The sequence below is a fragment of the Engystomops pustulosus genome, unplaced genomic scaffold (genome assembly GCF_040894005.1).
Source record: "Engystomops pustulosus unplaced genomic scaffold, aEngPut4.maternal MAT_SCAFFOLD_154, whole genome shotgun sequence".
Taxonomy (NCBI): domain Eukaryota; kingdom Metazoa; phylum Chordata; class Amphibia; order Anura; family Leptodactylidae; genus Engystomops; species Engystomops pustulosus.
Window position 1 is genome coordinate 4,171 of NW_027285034.1, and position 25,078 is coordinate 29,248.

General features: G+C 52.5%; 1 protein-coding gene across 1 annotated transcript in view; it reads left to right on the top strand.

Moving 5' to 3' along the window:
- The first annotated feature begins 6,632 nt into the window (after positions 1-6,632).
- The window catches only part of OTOF (otoferlin), a 210,497-nt gene continuing 192,051 nt past the window's right edge, over positions 6,633-25,078 (top strand). Inside the window, exon 1 of the mRNA XM_072131852.1 lies at positions 6,633-6,717. The gene's annotated coding sequence lies outside the window, so the exon portion shown is untranslated. The remainder of the gene's footprint in view (positions 6,718-25,078) is intronic.

The window sequence follows — 25,078 nt, forward strand, 5'->3', positions numbered from 1 at the left end:
GATCCCTCTCTCCTTCCTCTGATCCCTCTCTCCTTCCTCTGATCCCTCTCTCCTTCCTCCTGATCCGTCTCTCCTTCCTCCTGATCCCTCTCTCCTTCCTCCTGATCCCTCTCTCCTTCCTCCTGATCCCTCTCTCCTTCCTCTGATCCCTCTCTCCTTCCTCTTGATCCGTCTCTCCTTCCTCTGATCCCTCTCTCCTTCCTCCTGATCCCTCTCTCCTTCCTCCTGATCCCTCTCTCCTTCCTCTGATCCCTCTCTCCTTCCTCTGATCCCTCTCTCCTTCCTCCTGATCCGTCTCTCCTTCCTCCTGATCCCTCTCTCCTTCCTCCTGATCCCTCTCTCCTTCCTCCTGATCCCTCTCTCCTTCCTCTGATCCCTCTCTCCTTCCTCCTGATCCGTCTCTCCTTCCTCTGATCCCTCTCTCCTTCCTCCTGATCCCTCTCTCCTTCCTCTGATCCCTCTCTCCTTCCTCTGATCCCTCTCTCCTTCCTCCTGATCCCTCTCTCCTTCCTCTGATCCCTCTCTCCTTCCTCTTGATCCCTCTCTCCTTCCTCCTGATCCCTCTCTCCTTCCTCTGATCCCTCTCTCCTTCCTCCTGATCCCTCTCTCCTTCCTCTGATCCCTCTCTCCTTCCTCTGATCCCTCTCTCCTTCCTCCTGATCCCTCTCTCCTTCCTCTGATCCCTCTCTCCTTCCTCTGATCCCTCTCTCCTTCCTCCTGATCCCTCTCTCCTTCTTCCTGATCCCTCTCTCCTTCCTCTGATCCCTCTCTCCTTCCTCTGATCCCTCTCTCCTTCCTCCTGATCCCTCTCTCCTTCCTCCTGATCCCTCTCTCCTTCCTCCTGATCCCTCTCTCCTTCCTCTGATCCCTCTCTCCTTCCTCTTGATCCCTCTCTCCTTCCTCTGATCCCTCTCTCCTTCCTCCTGATCCCTCTCTCCTTCCTCTTGATCCCTCTCTCCTTCCTCTGATCCCTCTCTCCTTCCTCTGATCCCTCTCTCCTTCCTCCTGATCCGTCTCTCCTTCCTCCTGATCCCTCTCTCCTTCCTCCTGATCCGTCTCTCCTTCCTCCTGATCCCTCTCTCCTTCCTCTGATCCCTCTCTCCTTCCTCTGACCCTCTCTCCTTCTCTGACCCCTCTCTCCTTCCTCCTGATCCCTCTCTCCTTCCTCCTGATCCCTCTCTCCTTCCTCTGATCCCTCTCTCCTTCCTCTTGATCCCTCTCTCCTTCCTCTTGATCCGTCTCTCCTTCCTCCTGATCCCTCTCTCCTTCCTCTTGATCCGTCTCTCCTTCCTCTGATCCCTCTCTCCTTTCTCCTGATCCCTCTCTCCTTTCTCCTGATCCCTCTCTCCTTCCTCCTGATCCCTCTCTCCTTCCTCCTGATCCCTCTCTCCTTTCTCTTGATCCGTCTCTCCTTCCTCTGATCCCTCTCTCCTTCCTCTTGATCCGTCTCTCCTTCCTCTGATCCTGATCCCTCTCTCCTTCCTCTTGATCCTTCTCTCCTTCCTCTGATCCCTCTCTCCTTCCTCTGATCCCTCTCTCCTTCCTCTGATCCCTCTCTCCTTCCTCCTGATCCCTTTCTCCTTCCTCTGATCCCTCTCTCCTTCCTCTGATCCCTCTCTCCTTCCTCCTGATCCCTTTCTCCTTCCTCTGATCCGTCTCTCCTTCCTCCTGATCCCTCTCTCCTTCCTCTGATCCCTCTCTCCTTCCTCTGATCCCTCTCTCCTTTCCTCTGATCCCTCTCTCCTTCCTCCTGATCCCTCACTCCTTCCTCCTGATCCCTCTCTCCTTCCTCCTGATCCCTCTCTCCTTCCTCTTGATCCGTCTCTCCTTCCTTTGATCTCTCCTTCCTCTGATCTCTCCTTCCTCCTGATCTCTCTCTCCTTCCTCTGATCCCTCTCTCCTTCCTCTGATCCCTCTCCCCTTCCTCCTGATCCCTCTCTCCTTCCTCCTGATCCCTCTCTCCTTCCTCTGATCCCTCTCTCCTTCCTCTGATCCCTCTCTCCTTCCTCTGACCCCTCTCTCCTTCCTCTGATCCCTCTCTCCTTCCTCCTGATCCCTCTCTCCTTCCTCTGATCCCTCTCTCCTTCCTCTGACCCCTCTCTCCTTCCTCCTGATCCCTCTCTCCTTCCTCCTGATCACTCTCTCCTTCCTCCTGATCCCTCTCTCCTTCCTCTGATCCCTCTCTCCTTCCTCTGATCCCTCTCTCCTTCCTCCTGATCTCTCTCTCCTTCCTCTGATCCCTCTCTCCTTCCTCTGATCCCTCTCTCCTTCCTCCTGATCCCTCTCTCCTTCCTCTGATCCCTCTCTCCTTCCTCTGATCTCTCTCCTTCCTCTGATCCCTCTCTCCTTCTTCTGATCCCTCTCTCCTTCCTCCTGATCTCTCTCTCCTTCCTCTGATCCCTCTCTCCTTCCTCTGATCCCTCTCTCCTTCCTCTGATCCCTCTCTCCTTCCTCTGATCCCTCTCTCCTTCCTCTGATCCCTCTCTCCTCTCTCCTTCCTCCTGATCCCTCTCTCCTTCCTCTGATCCCTCTCTCCTTCCTCTGACCCCTCTCTCCTTCCTCTGATCCCTCTCTCCTTCCTCCTGATCCCTCTCTCCTTCCTCCTGATCCCTCTCTCCTTCCTCTGACCCTCTCTCCTTCCTCTGATCCCTCTCTCCTTCCTCCTGATCCCTCTCTCCTTCCTCCTGATCCCTCTCTCCTTCCTCTGATCCCTCTCTCCTTCCTCCTGATCCCTCTCTCCTTCCTCCTGATCCCTCTCTCCTTCCTCCTGATCCCTCTCTCCTTCCTCTGATCCCTCTCTCCTTCCTCTGATCCCTCTCTCCTTCCTCTGATCCCCTTCCCTCCCTCTGATCCCTCTCTCCTTCCTCTGATCCCTCTCTCCTTCCTCCTGATCCCTCTCTCCTTCCTCTGATCCCTCTCTCCTTCCTCTGATCCCTCTCTCCTTCCTCCTGATCCCTCTCTCCTTCCTCCTGATCCCTCTCTCCTTCCTCTGACCCCTCTCTCCTTCCTCCGATCCCTCTCTCCTTCCTCCTGATCCCTCTCTCCTTCCTCTGATCCCTCTCTCCTTCCTCTGATCCCTCTCTCCTTCCTCTGATCCCTCTCTCCTTCCTCTGACCCCTCTCTCCTTCCTCTGATCCCTCTCTCCTTCCTCCTGATCCCTCTCTCCTTCCTCTGATCCCTCTCTCCTTCCTCTGATCCCTCTCTCCTTCCTCTGATCCCTCTCTCCTTCCTCTGACCCCTCTCTCCTTCCTCTGATCCCTCTCTCCTTCCTCCTGATCCCTCTCTCCTTCCTCTGATCCCTCTCTCCTTCCTCTGATCCCTCTCTCCTTCCTCTGATCCCTCTCTCCTTCCTCTGATCCCTCTCTCCTTCCTCCTGATCCCGCTCTCCTTCCTCCTGATCCCTCTCTCCTTCCTCCTGATCCCTCTCTCCTTCCTCTTGATCCGTCTCACCTTCCTCTGATCCCTCTCTCCTTCCTCTGATCCCTCTCTCCTTCCTCCTGATCCCGCTCTCCTTCCTCCTGATCCCTCTCTCCTTCCTCCTGATCCGTCTCTCCTTCCTCTTGATCCGTCTCTCCTTCCTCTGATCCCTCTCTCCTTCCTCTGATGCCTCTCTCCTTCTCTGATCCCTCTCTCCCTCCTCTGACCCCTCTCTCCTTCCTCTGATCCCTCTCTCCTTCCTCTGATCCCTCTCTCCCTCTTCTGATCCCTCTCTCCCTCCTCTGATCCCTCTCTCCTTCCTCTGATCCCTCTCTCCTTCCTCTGATCCCTCTCTCCTTCCTCTGATCCCCTCTCTCCTTCCTCTGATCCCTCTCTCCTTCCTCTGATCCCTCTCTCCTTCCTCCTGATCCCTCTCTCCTTCCTCTGATCCCTCTCTCCTTCCTCTGATCCTCTCTCCCTCTTCTGATCCCTCTCTCCCTCCTCTGATCCCTCTCTCCTTCCTCTGATCCCTCTCTCCTTCCTCTGATCCCTCTCTCCTTCCTCTGATCCCTCTCTCCTTCCTCTGATCCCTCTCTCCCTCCTCTGATCCCTCTCTCCTTCCTCTGATCCCTCTCTCCTTCCTCTGATCCCTCTCTCCTTCCTCTGATCCCTCTCTCCTTCCTCTGATCCCTCTCTCCTTCCTCTGATCCCTCTCTCCTTCCTCTGATCCCTCTCTCCTTCCTCTGATCCCTCTCTCCTTCCTCTGATCCCTCTCTCCTTCCTCTGATCCCTCTCTCCCTCTTCTGATCCGTCTCTCCTTCCTCTGATCCCTCTCTCCTTCCTCTGATCCTCTCTCTCCTTCCTCTGATCCGTCTCTCCTTCCTCTGATCCGTCTCTCCTTCCTCCTGATCCCTCTCTCCTTCCTCTGATCCCTCTCTCCTTCCTCTGATCCCTCTCTCCTTTCTCATGATCTCTCTCTCCTTCCTCCCGATCTCTCTCTCCTTCCTCTGATCCCTCTATCCTTTCTCCCGATCCCTCTCTCCTTCCTCCCGATCCCTCTCTGCTTCCTCCCGATCCCTCTCTCCTTTCTCCTGATCCCTCTCTCCTTCCTCCTGATCCCTCTCTCCTTCCTCCTGATCCCTCTCTCCTTCCTCCTGATCCCTCTCTCCTTCCTCTGATCCCTCTCTCCTTCTCTGATCCCTCTCTCCTTCCTCTGATCCCTCTCTCCTTCCTCTGATCCCTCTCTCCTTCCTCTGATCCCTCTCTCCTTCCTCTGATCCCTCTCTCCTTCCTCTGATCCCTCTCTCCTTCCTCTGATCCCTCTCTCCTTCCTCTGATGCCTCTCTCCTTCCTCTGATCCCTCTCTCCCCTCCTCTGACCCCTCTCTCCTTCCTCTGATCCCTCTCTCCTTCCTCTGATCCCTCTCTCCCTCTTCTGATCCCTCTCTCCCTCCTCTGATCCCTCTCTCCTTCCTCTGATCCCTCTCTCCTTCCTCCTGATCCGTCTCTCCTTCCTCTGATCCGTCTCTCCTTCCTCCTGATCCCTCTCTCCTTCCTCTGATCCCTCTCTCCTTCCTCTGATCCCTCTCTCCTTTCTCATGATCTCTCTCTCCTTCCTCCCGATCTCTCTCTCCTTCCTCTGATCCCTCTATCCTTTCTCCCGATCCCTCTCTCCTTCCTCCCGATCCCTCTCTGCTTCCTCCCGATCCCTCTCTCCTTTCTCCTGATCCCTCTCTCCTTCCTCCTGATCCCTCTCTCCTTCCTCCTGATCCCTCTCTCCTTCCTCTGATCCCTCTCTCCTTCCTCTGATCCCTCTCTCCTTCCTCTGATCCCTCTCTCCTTCCTCTGATGCCTCTCTCCTTCCTCTGATCCCTCTCTCCCTCCTCTGACCCCTCTCTCCTTCCTCTGATCCCTCTCTCCTTCCTCTGATCCCTCTCTCCCTCCTCTGATCCCTCTCTCCCTCCTCTGATCCCTCTCTCCTTCCTCTGATCCCTCTCTCCTTCCTCTGATCCCTCTCTCCTTCCTCCTGATCCCTCTCTCCTTCCTCCTGATCCCTATCTCCTTCCTCCTGATCCCTATCTCCTTCCTCCTGATCCCTATCTCCTTCTCCTGATCCCTCTCTCCTTCCTCCTGATCCTCTCTCCTTCCTCCTGATCCCTCTCTCCTTCCTCCTGATCCCTCTCTCCTTCCTCCTGATCCCTCTCTCCTTCCTCCTGATCCCTCTCTCCTTCCTCCTGATCCCTCTCTCCTTCCTCTGATCTCCTCTCCCTCCTTTAGCCTCTGCTCCGGTTCTCCTACCTTCCCGGGAGGTGAGTCAGGGGTCGGTGAGGTAGGTCATCCTGTGTGGGAGCCCCTGTGTGCAGCAGGTTATGGTCAGACCTCAGGGCCTGGAGGGAGGAGGTTCTGCAGGAATCTTGTTGTTCTCCATCTCCCGGGTAACGTCTGACGCTTCACCGCAGGAGATAAAGAGACGACAAACAATGGAGTCTCTATCACCCCGGGGGTCACACCAGTGCAGGGACTGGGGGGAAGTGTCTTATCTGCTCCCGGGAAAGCTGGGTGACAAGCAGTGCAGCGCCAGCAGGGGGCAACATCCAACTCCTGACCAGAAAATCATAAAGAATTAGGACAACTTATCATTCAGGAGTCTGGGATGATCCCGGTCATATTTATGGTGACATAACGGCGACCATTTATGTGGTGAATCAGCCAATCAGAAGCTTGCACCGGCACAGCCACCATTGTGAACACTAGCAGCCAATGAGATCGCAGCTTTCATTTTTCAGGCGCAACTAAGAAATGGAAGGAGCCTTGTGATTGGCTGATGGGGGGAAACACTCAGGAAATGTGGCTACAAATCAGCTCCTGGAAAAGCTGGGTGACAAGTAGTGCAGCGCCACCGTGGGGTTAACGTTCAGCTTTATCTAGTTAGAATGACAGATATTCAATTATTGATAAAACGATATTCAAATTACAATGGAAATCACCTTAAAGAGATGAGTGACGTCACAACACAAAAATGTGACCGCTCTTCGCAATGGGAACCAAGCGTGGGTGACGTCACACTCTAACGGCCGCGCCTACGAGCACCGACCACGCCCCTTGGAAGTTATTGGTGGAGCGCAGTGACACGCCCCTCTTCTGGGCGGCTCCGCGAGGGCAGTGGGCGGGGCATCTGTCCCATGAGAAGTGAAGTTGCCGCATCAGGGCGGAGTCACAGAAGCCGGGGGCGGATCCTGAGTTGCTGCACGTGCGGGATGGGAGGAGCTTGTGTCTGTGGATCAGTGGTTTACATGTGAAGGTATTTTCCTGTAGTGCACTTCTCTGCTTGTGTTCACACCCGGGTGCGGTATGTACTGCTGGGGCCTAGTCACATGTCACACATGGAATGATAAGGAGAGACGGCACTGCTGCTGTCATGGTGGCCATGTTGTTGTCACCCAGCTTTTCCACACTCCAGAATGACAAATAGAAGAAGCAGCACAGCCCGAGCCCGCCTTACCCCCTATAACTGGTCAGTATTACAGGAAGCGGGTTACTGCTTCAGTTATGGGTCACGTCCGGTGGTCACTCAGCTTTCCCAGTGACCGACACGACCAGAACAGTTATAGACAGCGCTGACGGGTCATAGAGGATAGAAAACTGCACATGGGGCCCAGTAATATCTATAAACACCCCATGACCCTGACCCCGCAGCACGGACCCCATAAACACTGACCCCACAGCACTGACCCATAGACCCTGACCCCACAGCACTGACCCATAGACCCTGACCCCATAGACCCTGACCCCACAGCACTGACCCCATAGACCCTGACCCCACAGCACTGACCCCATAGACCCTGACCCCACAGCACTGACCCCATAGACCCTGACCCCACAGCACAGACCCCATAGACCCTGACCCCACAGCACAGACTTCATAGACCCTGACCCCACAGCACAGACTTCATAGACCCTGACCCCACAGCACAGACTTCATAAACCCTGACCCCACAGCACAGACTTCATAAACCCTGACCCCACAGCACAGACTTCACAAGCCCTGACCCCACAAGCCCTGACCCCACAAGCCCTGACCCCACAAGCCCTGACCCCATAAGCCCGAGAAGATGGGGGACGCGGCACCTTGTGGTATATGTAAAAGGGACTTCTCCTGTTTCCTGGAGCTGTATATGTCAGGTACAGCACAACCACACGAAGGGTTTATGTACTAGAAACACCACGAAAATGTGGTACATATACATTGGGGCCCCAGATCTTTTGTGATTCTAGTAAAGGCCCTTCCCAGACCCCACAGTGCACAATACAGACCCCGTGACTCTGACCCCACAGCACTGACCGCATGACTCTGACCCCACAGCACTGACCGCATGACTCTGACCCTGCAGCACATCTACTACATGATCTGTACTCAGAGATATCACTGTGTTATCTGTGGTGTTACATAGGACTGCAGGACACATCTACTACATGATCTGTACTCAGAGATATCACTGTGTTATCTGTGGTGTTACATAGGACTGCAGGACACATCTACTACATGATCTGTACTCAGAGATATCACTGTGTTATCTGTGGTGTTACATAGGACTGCAGGTCACCTCTACTACATGATCTGTACTCAGAGATATCACTGTGTTATCTGTGGTGTTACATAGGACTGCAGGGCACATCTACTACATGATCTGTACTCAGAGATATCCCTGTGTTATCTGTGGTGTTACATAGGACTGCAGGACACATCTACTACATGATCTGTACTCAGAGATATCACTGTGTTATCTGTGGTGTTACGTAGGACTGCAGGTCACATCTACTACATGATCTGTACTCAGAAATATCAATGTGTTATCTGTGATGTTACATAGGACTGCAGGACACATCTACTACATGATCTGTACTCAGAGATACCACTGTGTTATCTGTGCTGTTACATAGGACTGCAGGACACATCTACTACATGATCTGTACTCAGAGATATCACTGTGTTATCTGTGGTGTTACATAGGACTGCAGGTCACATCTACTACATGATCTGTACTCAGAGATATCACTGTGTTATCTGTGGTGTTACATAGGACTGCAGGACACATCTACTACATGATCTGTACTCAGAGATATCGCTGTGTTATCTGTGGTGTTACATGGGACTGCAGGACACATCTACTACATGATCTGCACTCATAGATATCACTGTGTTATCTGTGGTGTTACATAGGACTGCAGGACACATCTACTACATGATCTGTACTCAGAGATATCACTGTGTTATCTGTGCTGTTACATAGGACTGCAGGACACATCTACTACATGATGTGTACTCAGAGATATCACTGTGTTATCTGTGCTGTTACATAGGACTGCAGGACACATCTACTACATGATCTGTACTCAGAGATATAACTGTGTTATCTGTGGTGTTACATAGGACTGCAGGGCACATCTACTACATGATCTGTACTCAGAGATATCACTGTGTTATCTGTGGTGTTACATAGGACTGCCGGTCACATCTACTACATGATCTGTACTCAGAGATATCACTGTGTTATCTGTGGTGTTACATAGGACTGCAGGACACATCTACTACATGATCTGTACTCAGAGATATCACTGTGTTATCTGTGGTGTTACATAGGACTGCCGGTCACATCTACTACATGATCTGTACTCAGAGATATCACTGTGTTATCTGTGGTGTTACATAGGACTGCAGGACACATCTACTACATGATCTGTACTCAGAGATATCACTGTGTTATCTGTGGTGTTACATAGGACTGCAGGACACTACTACATGATCTGTACTCAGAGATATCACTGTGTTATCTGTGGTGTTACATAGGACTGCAGGACACATCTACTACATGATCTGTACTCAGAGAGATATCACTGTGTTATCTGTGGTGTTACATAGGACTGCAGGACACATCTACTACATGATCTGTACTCAGAGAGATATCACTGTGTTATCTGTGGTGTTACATGGGACTGCAGGACTCATCTACTACATGATCTGCACTCATAGATATCACTGTGTTATCTGTGGTGTTACATAGGACTGCAGGACACATCTACTACATGATCTGTACTCAGAGATATCACTGTGTTATCTGTGCAGTTACATGGGACTGCAGGACACATCTACTACATGATCTGTACTCAGAGATATCACTGTGTTATCTGTGGTGTTACATAGGACTGCAGGACACATCTACTACATGATCTGTACTCAGAGATATCACTGTGTTATCTGTGGTGTTACATAGGACTGCAGGACACATCTACTACATGATCTGTACTCAGAGATATCACTGTGTTATCTGTGCTGTTACATAGGACTGCAGGACACATCTACTACATGATCTGTACTCAGAGATATCACTGTGTTATCTGTGGTGTTACATAGGACTGCAGGACACATCTACTACATGATCTGTACTCAGAGATATCGCTGTGTTATCTGTGGTGTTACATAGGACTGCAGGACACATCTACTACATGATCTGTACTCAGAGATATCACTGTGTTATCTGTGGTGTTACATAGGACTGCAGGACACATCTACTACATGATCTGTACTCAGAGAGATATCACTGTGTTATCTGTGGTGTTACATAGGACTGCAGGACACATCTACTACATGATCTGTACTCAGAGATATCACTGTGTTATCTGTGGTGTTACATAGGACTGCAGGACACATCTACTACATGATCTGTACTCAGAGATATCACTGTGTTATCTGTGGTGTTACATGGGACTGCAGGACTCATCTACTACATGATCTGCACTCATAGATATCACTGTGTTATCTGTGGTGTTACATAGGACTGCAGGACACATCTACTACATGATCTGTACTCAGAGATATCACTGTGTTATCTGTGCAGTTACATGGGACTGCAGGACACATCTACTACATGATCTGTACTCAGAGATATCACTGTGTTATCTGTGGTGTTACATAGGACTGCAGGACACATCTACTACATGATCTGTACTCAGAGATATCGCTGTGTTATCTGTGGTGTTACATAGGACTGCAGGTCACATCTACTACATGATCTGTACTCAGAGATATCACTGTGTTATCTGTGGTGTTACATAGGACTGCAGGACACATCTACTACATGATCTGTACTCAGAGATATCACTGTGTTATCTGTGGTGTTACATAGGACTGCAGGACACATCTACTACATGATCTGTACTCAGAGATATCACTGTGTTATCTGTGGTGTTACATAGGACTGCAGGACACATCTACTACATGATCTGTACTCAGAGATATCACTGTGTTATCTGTGGTGTTACATAGGACTGCAGGACACATCTACTACATGATCTGTACTCAGAGATATCACTGTGTTATCTGTGGTGTTACATAGGACTGCAGGACACTACTACATGATCTGTACTCAGAGATATCACTGTGTTATCTGTGGTGTTACATAGGACTGCAGGACACATCTACTACATGATCTGTACTCAGAGATATCACTGTGTTATCTGTGGTGTTACATAGGACTGCAGGACACATCTACTACATGATCTGTACTCAGAGATATCACTGTGTTATCTGTGGTGTTACATAGGACTGCAGGACACATCTACTACATGATCTGTACTCAGAGATATCACTGTGTTATCTGTGCTGTTACATAGGACTGCAGGACACATCTACTACATGATCTGTACTCAGAGATATCACTGTGTTATCTGTGCTGTTACATGGGACTGCAGGACACATCTACTACATGATCTGTACTCTGTATATGCACCTACCTGCAGTGATATCCAGTCAGCACAGGGTGGCAGTGTTGTCCTGTCTCTTCTTCAGAGCATCTCTCCACAGACATGACGCCCTGCGGGGTAGCAGGATTCGCTGCTCTGAGCTGTTAATGAGGCTGATGCTATAATGTGAGCGCAGGGATTGTGGGATGTAGTAGAGCCGGGCTGGTTGCGATGCAGTGCAGTCAGTACTGTGTAGTGTCAGGTATGTAGCTGCAGTGTATATTTGGGGTGACCTCTGACCTCTGTGCTGTCCGTCGGTCCTATAAAACGGTCACTGCTGAAGCCCCTGTCCTCACACTGCTGTGCTCTGTGCTCTCTGCAGCCAGTGTTATGTATTGTCCCTGGAGAGATGTGTAATCAGACCTCGCACTGCTGTGCTCTGTGCTCTCTGCAGCCAGTGTTATGAATTGTCCTTGGAGAGATGTGTAATCAGACCTCACACTGTTGTGCTCTCGGCTCTCTGCAGCCAGTGTTTAGTATTGTCCCTGGAGAGATGTGTAATCAGACCTCACACTGCTGTGCTCTGTGCTCTCTGCAGCCAGTGTTATGTATTGTCCCTGGAGAGATGTGTAATCAGACCTCACACTGCTGTGCTCTGTGCTCTCTGCAGCCAGTGTTATGTATTGTCCCTGGAGAGATGTGTAATCAGACCTCACACTGCTGTGCTCTGTGCTCTCTGCAGCCAGTGTTGGGTATTGTCCCTGGAGAGATGTGTAATCAGACCTCACACTGCTGTGCTCTGTGCTCTCTGCAGCCAGTGTTGGGTATTGTCCCTGGAGAGATGTGTAATCAGACCTCACACTGTTGTGCTCTGTGCTCTCTGCAGCCAGTGTTATGTATTGTCCCTGGAGAGATGTGTAATCAGACCTCACACTGCTGTGCTCTGTGCTCTCTGCAGCCAGTGTTATGTATTGTCCCTGGAGAGATGTGTAATCAGACCTCACACTGCTGTGCTCTGTGCTCTCTGCAGCCAGTGTTATGTATTGTCCCTGGAGAGATGTGTAATCAGACCTCACACTGCTGTGCTCTGTGCTCTCTGCAGCCAGTGTTATGTATTGTCCCTGGAGAGATGTGTAATCAGACCTCACACTGCTGTGCTCTGTGCTCTCTGCAGCCAGTGTTGGGTATTGTCCCTGGAGAGATGTGTAATCAGACCTCACACTGCTGTGCTCTGTGCTCTCTGCAGCCAGTGTTGGGTATTGTCCCTGGAGAGATGTGTAATCAGACCTTCTGTTCTACGAGAATGTAACAAAACCTCAGCAGTAGGAGTGTGCAGTGTGAGGTGGCAGCAGACTGTATAGAGCAGCAGGACCACAATGTACATAAAACACGAGAGCCCCTCCCTTCATCCACTGACTACATAGACACTGCACCACAGGTTCTGATACCCTGACCATGAGTGTTCTCCACCTCCTTATCCATCTTCCCTATGAGTGTTCTCCACCGCCTTATCCATCATCTCTGAGTGTCCTCCACCGCCTTATCCATCTTCTCTTCTCTATGAGTGTTCTCCACCTCCTTATCCATCTTCTCTTCCCTATGAGTGTTCTCCACCGCCTTATCCATCTTCTCTATGAGTGTTCTCCACCGCCTTATCCATCTTCCCTATGAGTGTTCTCCACCTCCTTATCCATCTTCTCTGTGAGTGTTCTCCACCTCCTTATCCATCTTCTCTATGAGTGTTCTCCACCTCCTTATCCATCTTCTCTGTGAGTGTTCTCCACCGCCTTATCCATCTTCTCTGTGAGTGTTCTCCACCGCCTTATCCATCTTCTCTGTGAGTGTTCTCCACCTCCTTATCCATCTTCCCTATGAGTGTTCTCCACCTCCTTATCCATCTTCCCTATGAGTGTCCTCCACCGCCTTATCCATCTTCTCTATGAGTGTCCTCCACCGCCTTATCCATCTTCTCTGTGAGTGTTCTCCACCTCCTTATCCATCTTCTCTCTGAGTGTTCTCCACCGCCTTATCCATCTTCCCTATGAGTGTTCTCCACCTCCTTATCCATCTTCTCTATGAGTGTTCTCCACCGCCTTATCCATCTTCCCTATGAGTGTTCTCCACCTCCTTATCCATCTTCTCTATGAGTGTCCTCCACCGCCTTATCCATCTTCTCTGTGAGTGTTCTCCACCTCCTTATCCATCTTCTCTCTGAGTGTTCTCCACCGCCTTATCCATCTTCCCTATGAGTGTTCTCCACCTCCTTATCCATCTTCTCTATGAGTGTTCTCCACCGCCTTATCCATCTTCCCTATGAGTGTTCTCCACCTCCTTATCCATCTTCTCTATGAGTGTTCTCCACCGCCTTATCCATCTTCCCTATGAGTGTTCTCCACCTCCTTATCCATCTTCTCTGTGAGTGTCCTCCACCGCCTTATCCATGTTCTCTGTGAGTGTTCTCCACCGCCTTATCCATGTTCTCTATGAGTGTTCTCCACCGCCTTATCCATCTTCCCTGTGAGTGTTCTCCACCGCCTTATCCATCTTCTCTTCTCTATGAGTGTTCTCCACCTCCTTATCCATCTTCCCTATGAGTGTCCTCCACCGCCTTATCCATCTTCCCTGTGAGTGTCCTCCACCGCCTTATCCATCTTCCCTGTGAGTGTTCTCCACCGCCTTATCCATCTTCTCTGTGAGTGTCCTCCACCGCCTTATCCATCTTCCCTGTGAGTGTCCTCCACCGCCTTATCCATCTTCCCTGTGAGTGTCCTCCACCGTCTTATCCATCTTCTCTCTGAGTGTCCTCCACCGCCTTATCCATCTTCTCTGTGAGTGTCCTCCACCGCCTTATCCATCTTCCCTGTGAGTGTCCTCCACCGCCTTATCCATCTTCTCTCTGAGTGTCCTCCACCGCCTTATCCATCTTCTCTCTGAGTGTTCTCCACCGCCTTATCCATCTTCTCTATGAGTGTCCTCCACCGCCTTATCCATCATCTCTGAGTGTTCTCCACCGCCTTATCCATCTTCTCTATGAGTGTCCTCCACCGCCTTATCCATCTTCTCTATGAGTGTTCTCCACCTCCTTATCCATCTTCTCTATGAGTGTCCTCCACCGCCTTATCCATCTTCTCTATGAGTGTCCTCCACCGCCTTATCCATCTTCTCTATGAGTGTTCTCCACCTCCTTATCCATCTTCTCTATGAGTGTTCTCCACCGCCTTATCCATCTTCTCTGTGAGTGTCCTCCACCGCCTTATCCATGTTCTCTGTGAGTGTTCTCCACCGCCTTATCCATGTTCTCTATGAGTGTTCTCCACCGCCTTATCCATCTTCCCTGTGAGTGTTCTCCACCGCCTTATCCATCTTCTCTTCTCTATGAGTGTTCTCCACCTCCTTATCCATCTTCCCTATGAGTGTCCTCCACCGCCTTATCCATCTTCCCTGTGAGTGTCCTCCACCGCCTTATCCATCTTCCCTGTGAGTGTCCTCCACCGCCTTATCCATCTTCCCTGTGAGTGTTCTCCACCTCCTTATCCATCTTCCCTATGAGTGTCCTCCACCGCCTTATCCATCTTCCCTGTGAGTGTCCTCCACCGCCTTATCCATCTTCCCTGTGAGTGTCCTCCACCGCCTTATCCATCTTCCCTGTGAGTGTCCTCCACCGCCTTATCCATCTTCCCTGTGAGTGTCCTCCACCGTCTTATCCATCTTCTCTCTGAGTGTCCTCCACCGTCTTATCCATCTTCTCTCTGAGTGTCCTCCACCGCCTTATCCATCTTCTCTCTGAGTGTTCTCCACCTCCCTGAATCTAGCAGTGTTCTATGGCCCTGGGTCTTTATTCTCTGCCCGTCTGGACTTGAGTATTTATTGTATGTTCTCCATCTTTCTGGCCTTGGTTTTGTTCTCGCCCGTCAAGTGTTCTCCAACCTTCTCTGTCTCTAGCCTTGTTCTCCATCTCCCTGACTTCTGTCTTGTTTTATGACCACCGTTGTTCTCCACCTTCTCGTCTTTGGTCTTGTTCTTCGGCCATCATATTCTCCACCCTCTTGGGCTCTATTGGGGGTCTACACCTCATCATCTAGTCTTGCATATGCCCTGGTCTTCAGACATGTGGTGGACTCCTATACCACGTTGAGACTCTGACCCAGAGACACTTAATGTATCATCACCGAGTGCAGAACTAAGAGCCTGAGGGAGAGAACCTGAAGTCTGAGCAGAGCACCGGGAGGTAGCGTTGTGTGTATGTACCGGGCTCCTCTCTGTACTGCCAGTGTGAATAGGATCCTGAGCAGAACCCCAGGAGGTAGCGTTGTGTGTATGTATCTAGGGATCCTGAGCAGAACCCCAGGAGGTAGCGTTGTGTGTATGTATCTAGGGATCCTGAGCAGAACCCCAGGAGGTAGCGTTGTGTGTATGTACCCGGGCTCCTCTCTGTACTGCCAGTGTGAATAGGATCCTGAGCAGAACCCCAGGAGGTAGCGTTGTGTGTATGTACCCGGTGGCTCCTCTGTACTGCCAGTGTGACTAGGATCCTGAGCAGAACCCCGGGAGGTAGCATTATGTGTATGTACCCGGGGGCTCCTCTCTGTACTGCCAGTGTGACTAGGATCCTGAGCAGAACCCCATTAGGTAGCATTGTGTGTATGTACCTGGGGGCTCCTCTCTGTACTGCCAGTGTGAATAGGATCCTGAGCAGAACCCCAGGAGGTAGCGTTGTGTGTATGTACCCGGGGGCTCCTCTCTGTACTGCCAGTGTGAATAGGATCCTGAGCAGAACACCAGGAGGTAGCGTTGTGTGTATGTATCCGGGGCTCCTCTCTGTACTGCCAGTGTGAATAGGATCCTGAGCAGAACCCCAGGAGGTAGCGTTGTGTGTATGTACCCGGGGCTCCTCTCTGTACTGCCAGTATGAATAGGATCCTGAGCAGAACACCAGGAGGTAGCGTTGTGTGTATGTACCTGGGGGCTCCTCTCTGTACTGCCAGTGTGAATAGGATCCTGAGCAGAACCCCAGGAGGTAGCGTTGTGTGTATGTACCTGGGGGCTCCTCTCTGTACTGCCAGTGTGAATAGGATCCTGAGCAGAACACCAGGAGGTAGCGTTGTGTGTATGTACCGGGCTCCTCTCTGTGCTGCCAGTGTGAATAGGATCCTGAGCAGAACCCCAGGAGGTAGCGTTGTGTGTATGTACCCGGGCTCCTCTCTGTGCTGCCAGTGTGACTAGGATCCTGAGCAGAACCCCAGGAGGTAGCGTTGTGTGTATGTATCCGGGGCTCCTCTCTGTACTGCCAGTGTGAATAGGATCCTGAGCAGAGCACCAGGAGGTAGCGTTGTGTGTATGTACCCGGGGCTCCTCTCTGTACTGCCAGTGTGAATAGGATCCTGAGCAGAGCACCAGGAGGTAGCGTTGTGTGTATGTACCCGGGGGCTCCTCTCTGTACTGCCAGTGTGAATAGGATCCTGAGCAGAGCCCCAGGAGGTAGCGTTGTGTGTATGTACCCGGGGGCTCCTCTCTGTACTGCCAGTGTGAATAGGATCCTGAGCAGAACCCCAGGAGGTAGTGCTGTGTGTATGTACCCGGGCTCCTCTCTGTACTGCCAGTGTGAATAGGATCCTGAGCAGAGCACCGGGAGGTAGCGTTGTGTGTATGTACCCGGGGCTCCTCTCTGTACTGCCAGTGTGAATAGGATCCTGAGCAGAACCCCGGGAGGTAGCGTTGTGTTTATGTATCCAGGGATCCTGAGCAGAGCACCGGGAGGTAGCGTTGTGTGTATGTACCCGGGCTCCTCTCTGTACTGCCAGTGTGAATAGGATCCTGAGCAGAACCCCAGGAGGTAGCGTTGTGTGTATGTACCTGGGGCTCCTCTCTGTACTGCCAGTGTGAATAGGATCCTGAGCAGAACCCCGGGAGGTAGCGTTGTGTGTATGTACCCGGGCTCCTCTCTGTACTGCCAGTGTGAATAGGATCCTGAGCAGAGCACCAGGAGGTAGCGTTGTGTGTATGTACCGGGCTCCTCTCTGTACTGCCAGTGTGAATAGGATCCTGAGCAGTACCCCAGGACGTAGCGTTGTGTGTATGTATCCGGGGCTCCTCTCTGTACTGCCAGTGTGACTAGGATCCTGAGCAGAACCCCAGGAGGTAGCGTTGTGTGTATGTACCCGGGGCTCCTCTCTGTACTGCCAGTGTGAATAGGATCCTGAGCAGAACCCCAGGAGGTAGCGTTGTGTGTATGTACCCGGGGGCTCCTCTCTGTACTGCCAGTGTGAATAGGATCCTGAGCAGAACCCCAGGAGGTAGCGTTGTGTGTATGTACCCGGGGCTCCTCTCTGTACTGCCAGTGTGAATAGGATCCTGAGCAGAACCCCAGGAGGTAGCGTTGTGTGTATGTACCCGGGGCTCCTCTCTGTACTGCCAGTGTGAATAGGATCCTGAGCAGAACCCCAGGAGGTAGCGTTGTGTGTATGTACCCGGGGCTCCTCTCTGTACTGCCAGTGTGAATAGGATCCTGAGCAGAACCCCAGGAGGTAGCGTTGTGTGTATGTACCCGGGCTCCTCTCTGTACTGCCAGTGTGAATAGGATCCTGAGCAGAGCACCAGGAGGTAGCGTTGTGTGTATGTACCGGGCTCCTCTCTGTACTGCCAGTGTGAATAGGATCCTGAGCAGAACCCCAGGAGGTAGCGTTGTGTGTATGTACCCGGGGCTCCTCTCTGTACTGCCAGTGTGAATAGGATCCTGAGCAGAGCACCAGGAGGTAGCGTTGTGTGTATGTACCCGGGGCTCCTCTCTGTACTGCCAGTGTGACTAGGATCCTGAGCAGAACCCCAGGAGGTAGCGTTGTGTGTATGTACCCGGGGCTTCTCTCTGTACTGCCAGTGTGAATAGGATCCTGAGCAGAACCCCAGGAGGTAGCGTTGTGTGTATGTACCCGGGGGCTCCTCTCTGTACTGCCAGTGTGAATAGGATCCTGAGCAGAACCCCAGGAGGTAGCGTTGTGTGTATGTACCCGGGGCTCCTCTCTGTACTGCCAGTGTGAATAGGATCCTGAGCAGAACCCCAGGAGGTAGCGTTGTGTGTATGTACCCGGGCTCCTCTCTGTACTGCTAGTGTGAATAGGATCCTGAGCAGAGCACCAGGAGGTAGCGTTGTGTGTATGTACCCGGGGGCTCCTCTCTGTACTGCCAGTGTGAATAGGATCCTGAGCAGAGCACCAGGAGGTAGCGTTGTGTGTATGTGCCCGGGGGCTCCTCTCTGTACTGCCAGTGTGAATAGGATCCTGAGCAGAACCCCAGGAGGTAGCGTTGTGTGTATGTACCCGGGCTCCTCTCTGTACTGCCAGTGTGAATAGGATCCTGAGCAGAACCGCAGGAGGTAGCGTTGTGTGTATGTACCCGGGGGCTCCTCTCTGTACTGCCAGTGTGAATAGGATCCTGAGCAGAACCCCAGGAGGTAGCGTTGTGTGTATGTATCCGGGGGCTCCTCTCTGTACTGCCAGTGTGAATAGGATCCTGAGCAGAACCCCAGGAGGTAGCGTTGTGTGTATGTACCCGGGGCTCCTCTCTGTACTGCCAGTGTGAATAGGATCCTGAGCAGAACCCCAGGAGGTAGCGTTGTGTGTATGTACCCGGGGCTCCTCTCTGTACTGCCAGTGTGAATAGGATCCTGAGCAGAACCCCAGGAGGTAGCGTTGTGTGTATGTACCCGGGGCTCCTCTCTGTACTGCCAGTGTGAATAGGATCCTGAGCAGAGCACCAGGAGGTAGCGTTGTGTGTATGTACCCGGGGGCTCCTCTCTGTACTGCCAGTGTGAATAGGATCCTGAGCAGAACCCCAGGAGGTAGCGTTGTGTGTATGTATCCGGGGGCTCCTCTCTGTACTGCCAGTGTGAATAGGATCCTGAGCAGAACCCCAGGAGGTAGCGTTGTGTGTATGTATCCGGGGGCTCCTCTCTGTACTGCCAGTGTGAATAGGATCCTGAGCAGAACCCCAAGAGGTAGCGTTGTGTGTATGTACCCGGGCTCCTCTCTGTACTGCCAGTGTGAATAGGATCCTGAGCAGAACCGCAGGAGGTAGCGTTGTGTGTATGTACCCGGGGGCTCCTCTCTGTACTGCCAGTGTGAATAGGATCCTGAGCAGAACCCCAGGAGGTAGCGTTGTGTGTATGTACCCGGGGGCTCTTCTCTGTACTGCCAGTGTGAATAGGATCCTGAGCAGAACCCCAGGAGGTAGCGTTGTGTGTATGTACCCGGGCTCCTCTCTGTACTGCCAGTGTGAATAGGATCCTGAGCAGAGCACCAGGAGGTAGCGTTGTGTGTATGTACCGGGCTCCTCTCTGTACTGCCAGTGTGAATAGGATCCTGAGCAGAACCCCAGGAGGTAGCGTTGTGTGTATGTACCCGGGGCTCCTCTCTGTACTGCCAGTGTGAATAGGATCCTGAGCAGAGCACCAGGAGGTAGCGTTGTGTGTATGTACCCGGGGCTCCTCTCTGTACTGCCAGTGTGACTAGGATCCTGAGCAGAACCCCAGGAGGTAGCGTTGTGTGTATGTACCCGGGGCTCCTCTCTGTACTGCCAGTGTGAATAGGATCCTGAGCAGAACCCCAGGAGGTAGCGTTGTGTGTATGTACCCGGGGGCTCCTCTCTGTACTGCCAGTGTGAATAGGATCCTGAGCAGAACCCCAGGAGGTAGCGTTGTGTGTATGTACCCGGGGGCTCCTCTCTGTACTGCCAGTGTGAATAGGATCCTGAGCAGAACCCCAGGAGGTAGCGTTGTGTGTATGTACCCGGGGCTCCTCTCTGTACTGCCAGTGTGAATAGGATCCTGAGCAGAGCCCCAGGAGGTAGCGTTGTGTGTATGTACCCGGGCTCCTCTCTGTACTGCCAGTGTGAATAGGATCCTGAGCAGAACCCCAGGAGGTAGCGTTGTGTGTATGTACCCGGGGGCTCCTCTCTGTACTGCCAGTGTGAATAGGATCCTGAGCAGAGCCCCAGGAGGTAGCGTTGTGTGTATGTACCCGGGGGCTCCTCTCTGTACTGCCAGTGTGAATAGGATCCTGAGCAGAACACCAGGAGGTAGCGTTGTGTGTATGTACCCGGGGCTCCTCTCTGTACTGCCAGTGTGAATAGGATCCTGAGCAGAACCCCAGGAGGTAGCGTTGTGTGTATGTACCCGGGGCTCCTCTCTGTACTGCCAGTGTGAATAGGATCCTGAGCAGAGCACCAGGAGGTAGCGTTGTGTGTATGTACCCGGGGCTCCTCTCTGTACTGCCAGTGTGAATAGGATCCTGAGCAGAGCACCAGGAGGTAGCGTTGTGTGTATGTACCTGGGGGCTCCTCTCTGTACTGCCAGTGTGAATAGGATCCTGAGCAGAACCCCAGGAGGTAGCGTTGTGTGTATGTACCCGGGGGCTCCTCTGTACTGCCAGTGTGAATAGGATCCTGAGCAGAACCCCAGGAGGTAGCGTTGTGTGTATGTGCCCGGGGGCTCCTCTCTGTACTGCCAGTGTGAATAGGATCCTGAGCAGAACCCCAGGAGGTAGCGTTGTGTGTATGTACCCGGGGCTCCTCTCTGTACTGCCAGTGTGAATAGGATCCTGAGCAGAACCCCAGGAGGTAGCGTTGTGTGTATGTACCTGGGGGCTCCTCTCTGTACTGCCAGTGTGAATAGGATCCTGAGCAGAACCCCAGGAGGTAGCGTTGTGTGTATGTATCCGGGGGCTCCTCTCTGTACTGCCAGTGTGAATAGGATCCTGAGCAGAACCCCAGGAGGTAGCGTTGTGTGTATGTACCCGGGGCTCCTCTCTGTACTGCCAGTGTGAATAGGATCCTGAGCAGAGCCCCAGGAGGTAGCGCTGTGTGTATGTACCCGGGGCTCCTCTCTGTACTGCCAGTGTGAATAGGATCCTGAGCAGAACACCAGGAGGTAGCGTTGTGTGTATGTACCCGGGCTCCTCTCTGTACTGCCAGTGTGAATAGGATCCTGAGCAGAACCGCAGGAGGTAGCGTTGTGTGTATGTACCCGGGGGCTCCTCTCTGTACTGCCAGTGTGAATAGGATCCTGAGCAGAACCCCAGGAGGTAGCGTTGTGTGTATGTATCCGGGGGCTCCTCTCTGTACTGCCAGTGTGAATAGGATCCTGAGCAGAACCCCAGGAGGTAGCGTTGTGTGTATGTACCCGGGGGCTCCTCTGTACTGCCAGTGTGAATAGGATCCTGAGCAGAACCCCAGGAGGTAGCGTTGTGTGTATGTACCCGGGCTCCTCTCTGTACTGCCAGTGTGAATAGGATCCTGAGCAGAGCACCAGGAGGTAGCGTTGTGTGTATGTACCCGGGGGCTCCTCTCTGTACTGCCAGTGTGAATAGGATCCTGAGCAGAGCACCAGGAGGTAGCGTTGTGTGTATGTACCCGGGGGCTCCTCTCTGTACTGCCAGTGTGAATAGGATCCTGAGCAGAGCACCAGGAGGTAGCGTTGTGTGTATGTACCCGGGGGCTCCTCTGTACTGCCAGTGTGAATAGGATCCTGAGCAGAACCCCAGGAGGTAGCGTTGTGTGTATGTACCCGGGGCTCCTCTCTGTACTGCCAGTGTGAATAGGATCCTGAGCAGAACCCCAGGAGGTAGCGTTGTGTGTATGTACCCGGGGCTCCTCTCTGTACTGCCAGTGTGAATAGGATCCTGAGCAGAACCCCAGGAGGTAGCGTTGTGTGTATGTACCCGGGGCTCCTCTCTGTACTGCCAGTGTGAATAGGATCCTGAGCAGAACCCCAGGAGGTAGCGTTGTGTGTATGTACCCGGGGGCTCCTCTCTGTACTGCCAGTGTGAATAGGATCCTGAGCAGAACCCCAGGAGGTAGCGTTGTGTGTATGTACCCGGGCTCCTCTCTGTACTGCCAGTGTGAATAGGATCCTGAGCAGAACCCCAGGAGGTAGCGTTGTGTGTATGTACCCGGGGGCTCCTCTCTGTACTGCCAGTGTGAATAGGATCCTGAGCAGAACCCCAGGAGGTAGCGTTGTGTGTATGTACCCGGGCTCCTCTCTGTACTGCCAGTGTGAATAGGATCCTGAGCAGAACCCCAGGAGGTAGCGTTGTGTGTATGTACCCGGGGGCTCCTCTGTACTGCCAGTGTGAATAGGATCCTGAGCAGAACCCCAGGAGGTAGCGTTGTGTGTATGTACCTGGGGCTCCTCTCTGTACTGCCAGTGTGAATAGGATCCTGAGCAGAACCCCAGGAGGTAGCGTTGTGTGTATGTACCCGGGGCTCCTCTCTGTACTGCCAGTGTGAATAGGATCCTGAGCAGAACACCAGGAGGTAGCGTTGTGTGTATGTACCCGGGGGCTCCTCTCTGTACTGCCAGTGTGAATAGGATCCTGAGCAGAACTCCAGGAGGTAGCGTTGTGTGTATGTACCCGGGGCTCCTCTCTGTACTGCCAGTGTGAATAGGATCCTGAGCAGAACCCCAGGAGGTAGCGTTGTGTGTATGTACCCGGGGGCTCCTCTCTGTACTGCCAGTGTGAATAGGATCCTGAGCAGAACCCCAGGAGGTAGCGTTGTGTGTATGTATCCGGGGGCTCCTCTCTGTACTGCCAGTGTGAATAGGATCCTGAGCAGAACCCCAGGAGGTAGCGTTGTGTGTATGTATCCGGGGGCTCCTCTCTGTACTGCCAGTGTGAATAGGATCCTGAGCAGAACCGCAGGAGGTAGCGTTGTGTGTATGTACCCGGGCTCCTCTCTGTACTGCCAGTGTGAATAGGATCCTGAGCAGAGCACCAGGAGGTAGCGTTGTGTGTATGTACCCGGGGGCTCCTCTCTGTACTGCCAGTGTGAATAGGATCCTGAGCAGAGCACCAGGAGGTAGCGTTGTGTGTATGTACCCGGGGGCTCCTCTCTGTACTGCCAGTGTGAATAGGATCCTGAGCAGAGCACCAGGAGGTAGCGTTGTGTGTATGTACCCGGGGGCTCCTCTGTACTGCCAGTGTGAATAGGATCCTGAGCAGAACCCCAGGAGGTAGCGTTGTGTGTATGTACCCGGGGCTCCTCTCTGTACTGCCAGTGTGAATAGGATCCTGAGCAGAACCCCAGGAGGTAGCGTTGTGTGTATGTACCCGGGGCTCCTCTCTGTACTGCCAGTGTGAATAGGATCCTGAGCAGAACCCCAGGAGGTAGCGTTGTGTGTATGTACCCGGGGCTCCTCTCTGTACTGCCAGTGTGAATAGGATCCTGAGCAGAACCCCAGGAGGTAGCGTTGTGTGTATGTACCCGGGGGCTCCTCTCTGTACTGCCAGTGTGAATAGGATCCTGAGCAGAACCCCAGGAGGTAGCGTTGTGTGTATGTACCCGGGCTCCTCTCTGTACTGCCAGTGTGAATAGGATCCTGAGCAGAACCCCAGGAGGTAGCGTTGTGTGTATGTACCCGGGGGCTCCTCTCTGTACTGCCAGTGTGAATAGGATCCTGAGCAGAACCCCAGGAGGTAGCGTTGTGTGTATGTACCCGGGCTCCTCTCTGTACTGCCAGTGTGAATAGGATCCTGAGCAGAACCCCAGGAGGTAGCGTTGTGTGTATGTACCCGGGGGCTCCTCTGTACTGCCAGTGTGAATAGGATCCTGAGCAGAACCCCAGGAGGTAGCGTTGTGTGTATGTACCTGGGGCTCCTCTCTGTACTGCCAGTGTGAATAGGATCCTGAGCAGAACCCCAGGAGGTAGCGTTGTGTGTATGTACCCGGGGCTCCTCTCTGTACTGCCAGTGTGAATAGGATCCTGAGCAGAACCCCAGGAGGTAGCGTTGTGTGTATGTACCCGGGGGCTCCTCTCTGTACTGCCAGTGTGAATAGGATCCTGAGCAGAACTCCAGGAGGTAGCGTTGTGTGTATGTATCCGGGTATCTTGAGCAGATGATGTGGGTGGAATATAAAGGCGGCGGAGCTTTGTACTGTGACTGCTCACAATGCACAGAGTCGAGTGCTGATTGAGGTCTATGAAAAGCTTCTAGAGAATAACAATATGGGGAGAGGGTGGAGGTCACGGCTCTGTGTGTGATACACCGACACAAGTCACACGTCTACAGGAGCGGGAGGCGTATGGTTAACCACCATGGCCTGACCCTTGTGTGTCTCCTGTCGCCTTGCTGGACCTCCGCGCATGTGGACCCCATAGTAGCAGCATACGGGGGTCTCTATGGACAGGAGGGTCTGACATCTCCCCCCCCAATCCTATTCCTTGGAGGTTAGAAGACTGATGTGACCCTCGGGAAGGATAAGACGTGAGCTGGAGGTCCTCGGATGTAGACCTGGTAGCGTCTATACGGCGCATACACTCAGGACCCAACGCCTCTCCACCCGCTCCGGGCAGGAAGGTCTGACCCTTGTCTGACACCTGCCCTCTCCCGTTCTATTCCTCAGAGGTCAGAGGTCACCCTCAGGATGGGATAAAGTAGATAAGACGTGAGATTCACCCACCGGGATGTGGACCTGATAGTCGCCACAAGTGTCTGGATCAATGTAACTGCACACAACATCTACATATCCTGCAGAGCCAATCACAAGCCATAGCCGGCATCACATGGTCACCTCTAGAGCCCCAGGACTCGTTTTTCACCCATTCCACTACCGGGCCCCTCAGTATGAAATATAATTTCTAGAATTCCCTCATATGTGAAATCTCACCCATTTTACCTGTTAAAAAAATCTGTCATGTTACAATGAGCAGAGAACAGTCACATTTTACCTCAGATGAGTCAAGTTTAGAAGCTGTACAAGGAAGGTCTTCAGTTCCCGAGCACTCAGAAACATGCTGCTGGTGTCATGTTAAAGATGAGGGTCTTATCTTTTCCATTGCACTATAGAACCGGAGATACAGGCGGCAATTGGACTTTTATCTGCAGATCACATTTCCAACTATGTTTTACCTGCTTGTATCTCCGGTTCTGTAG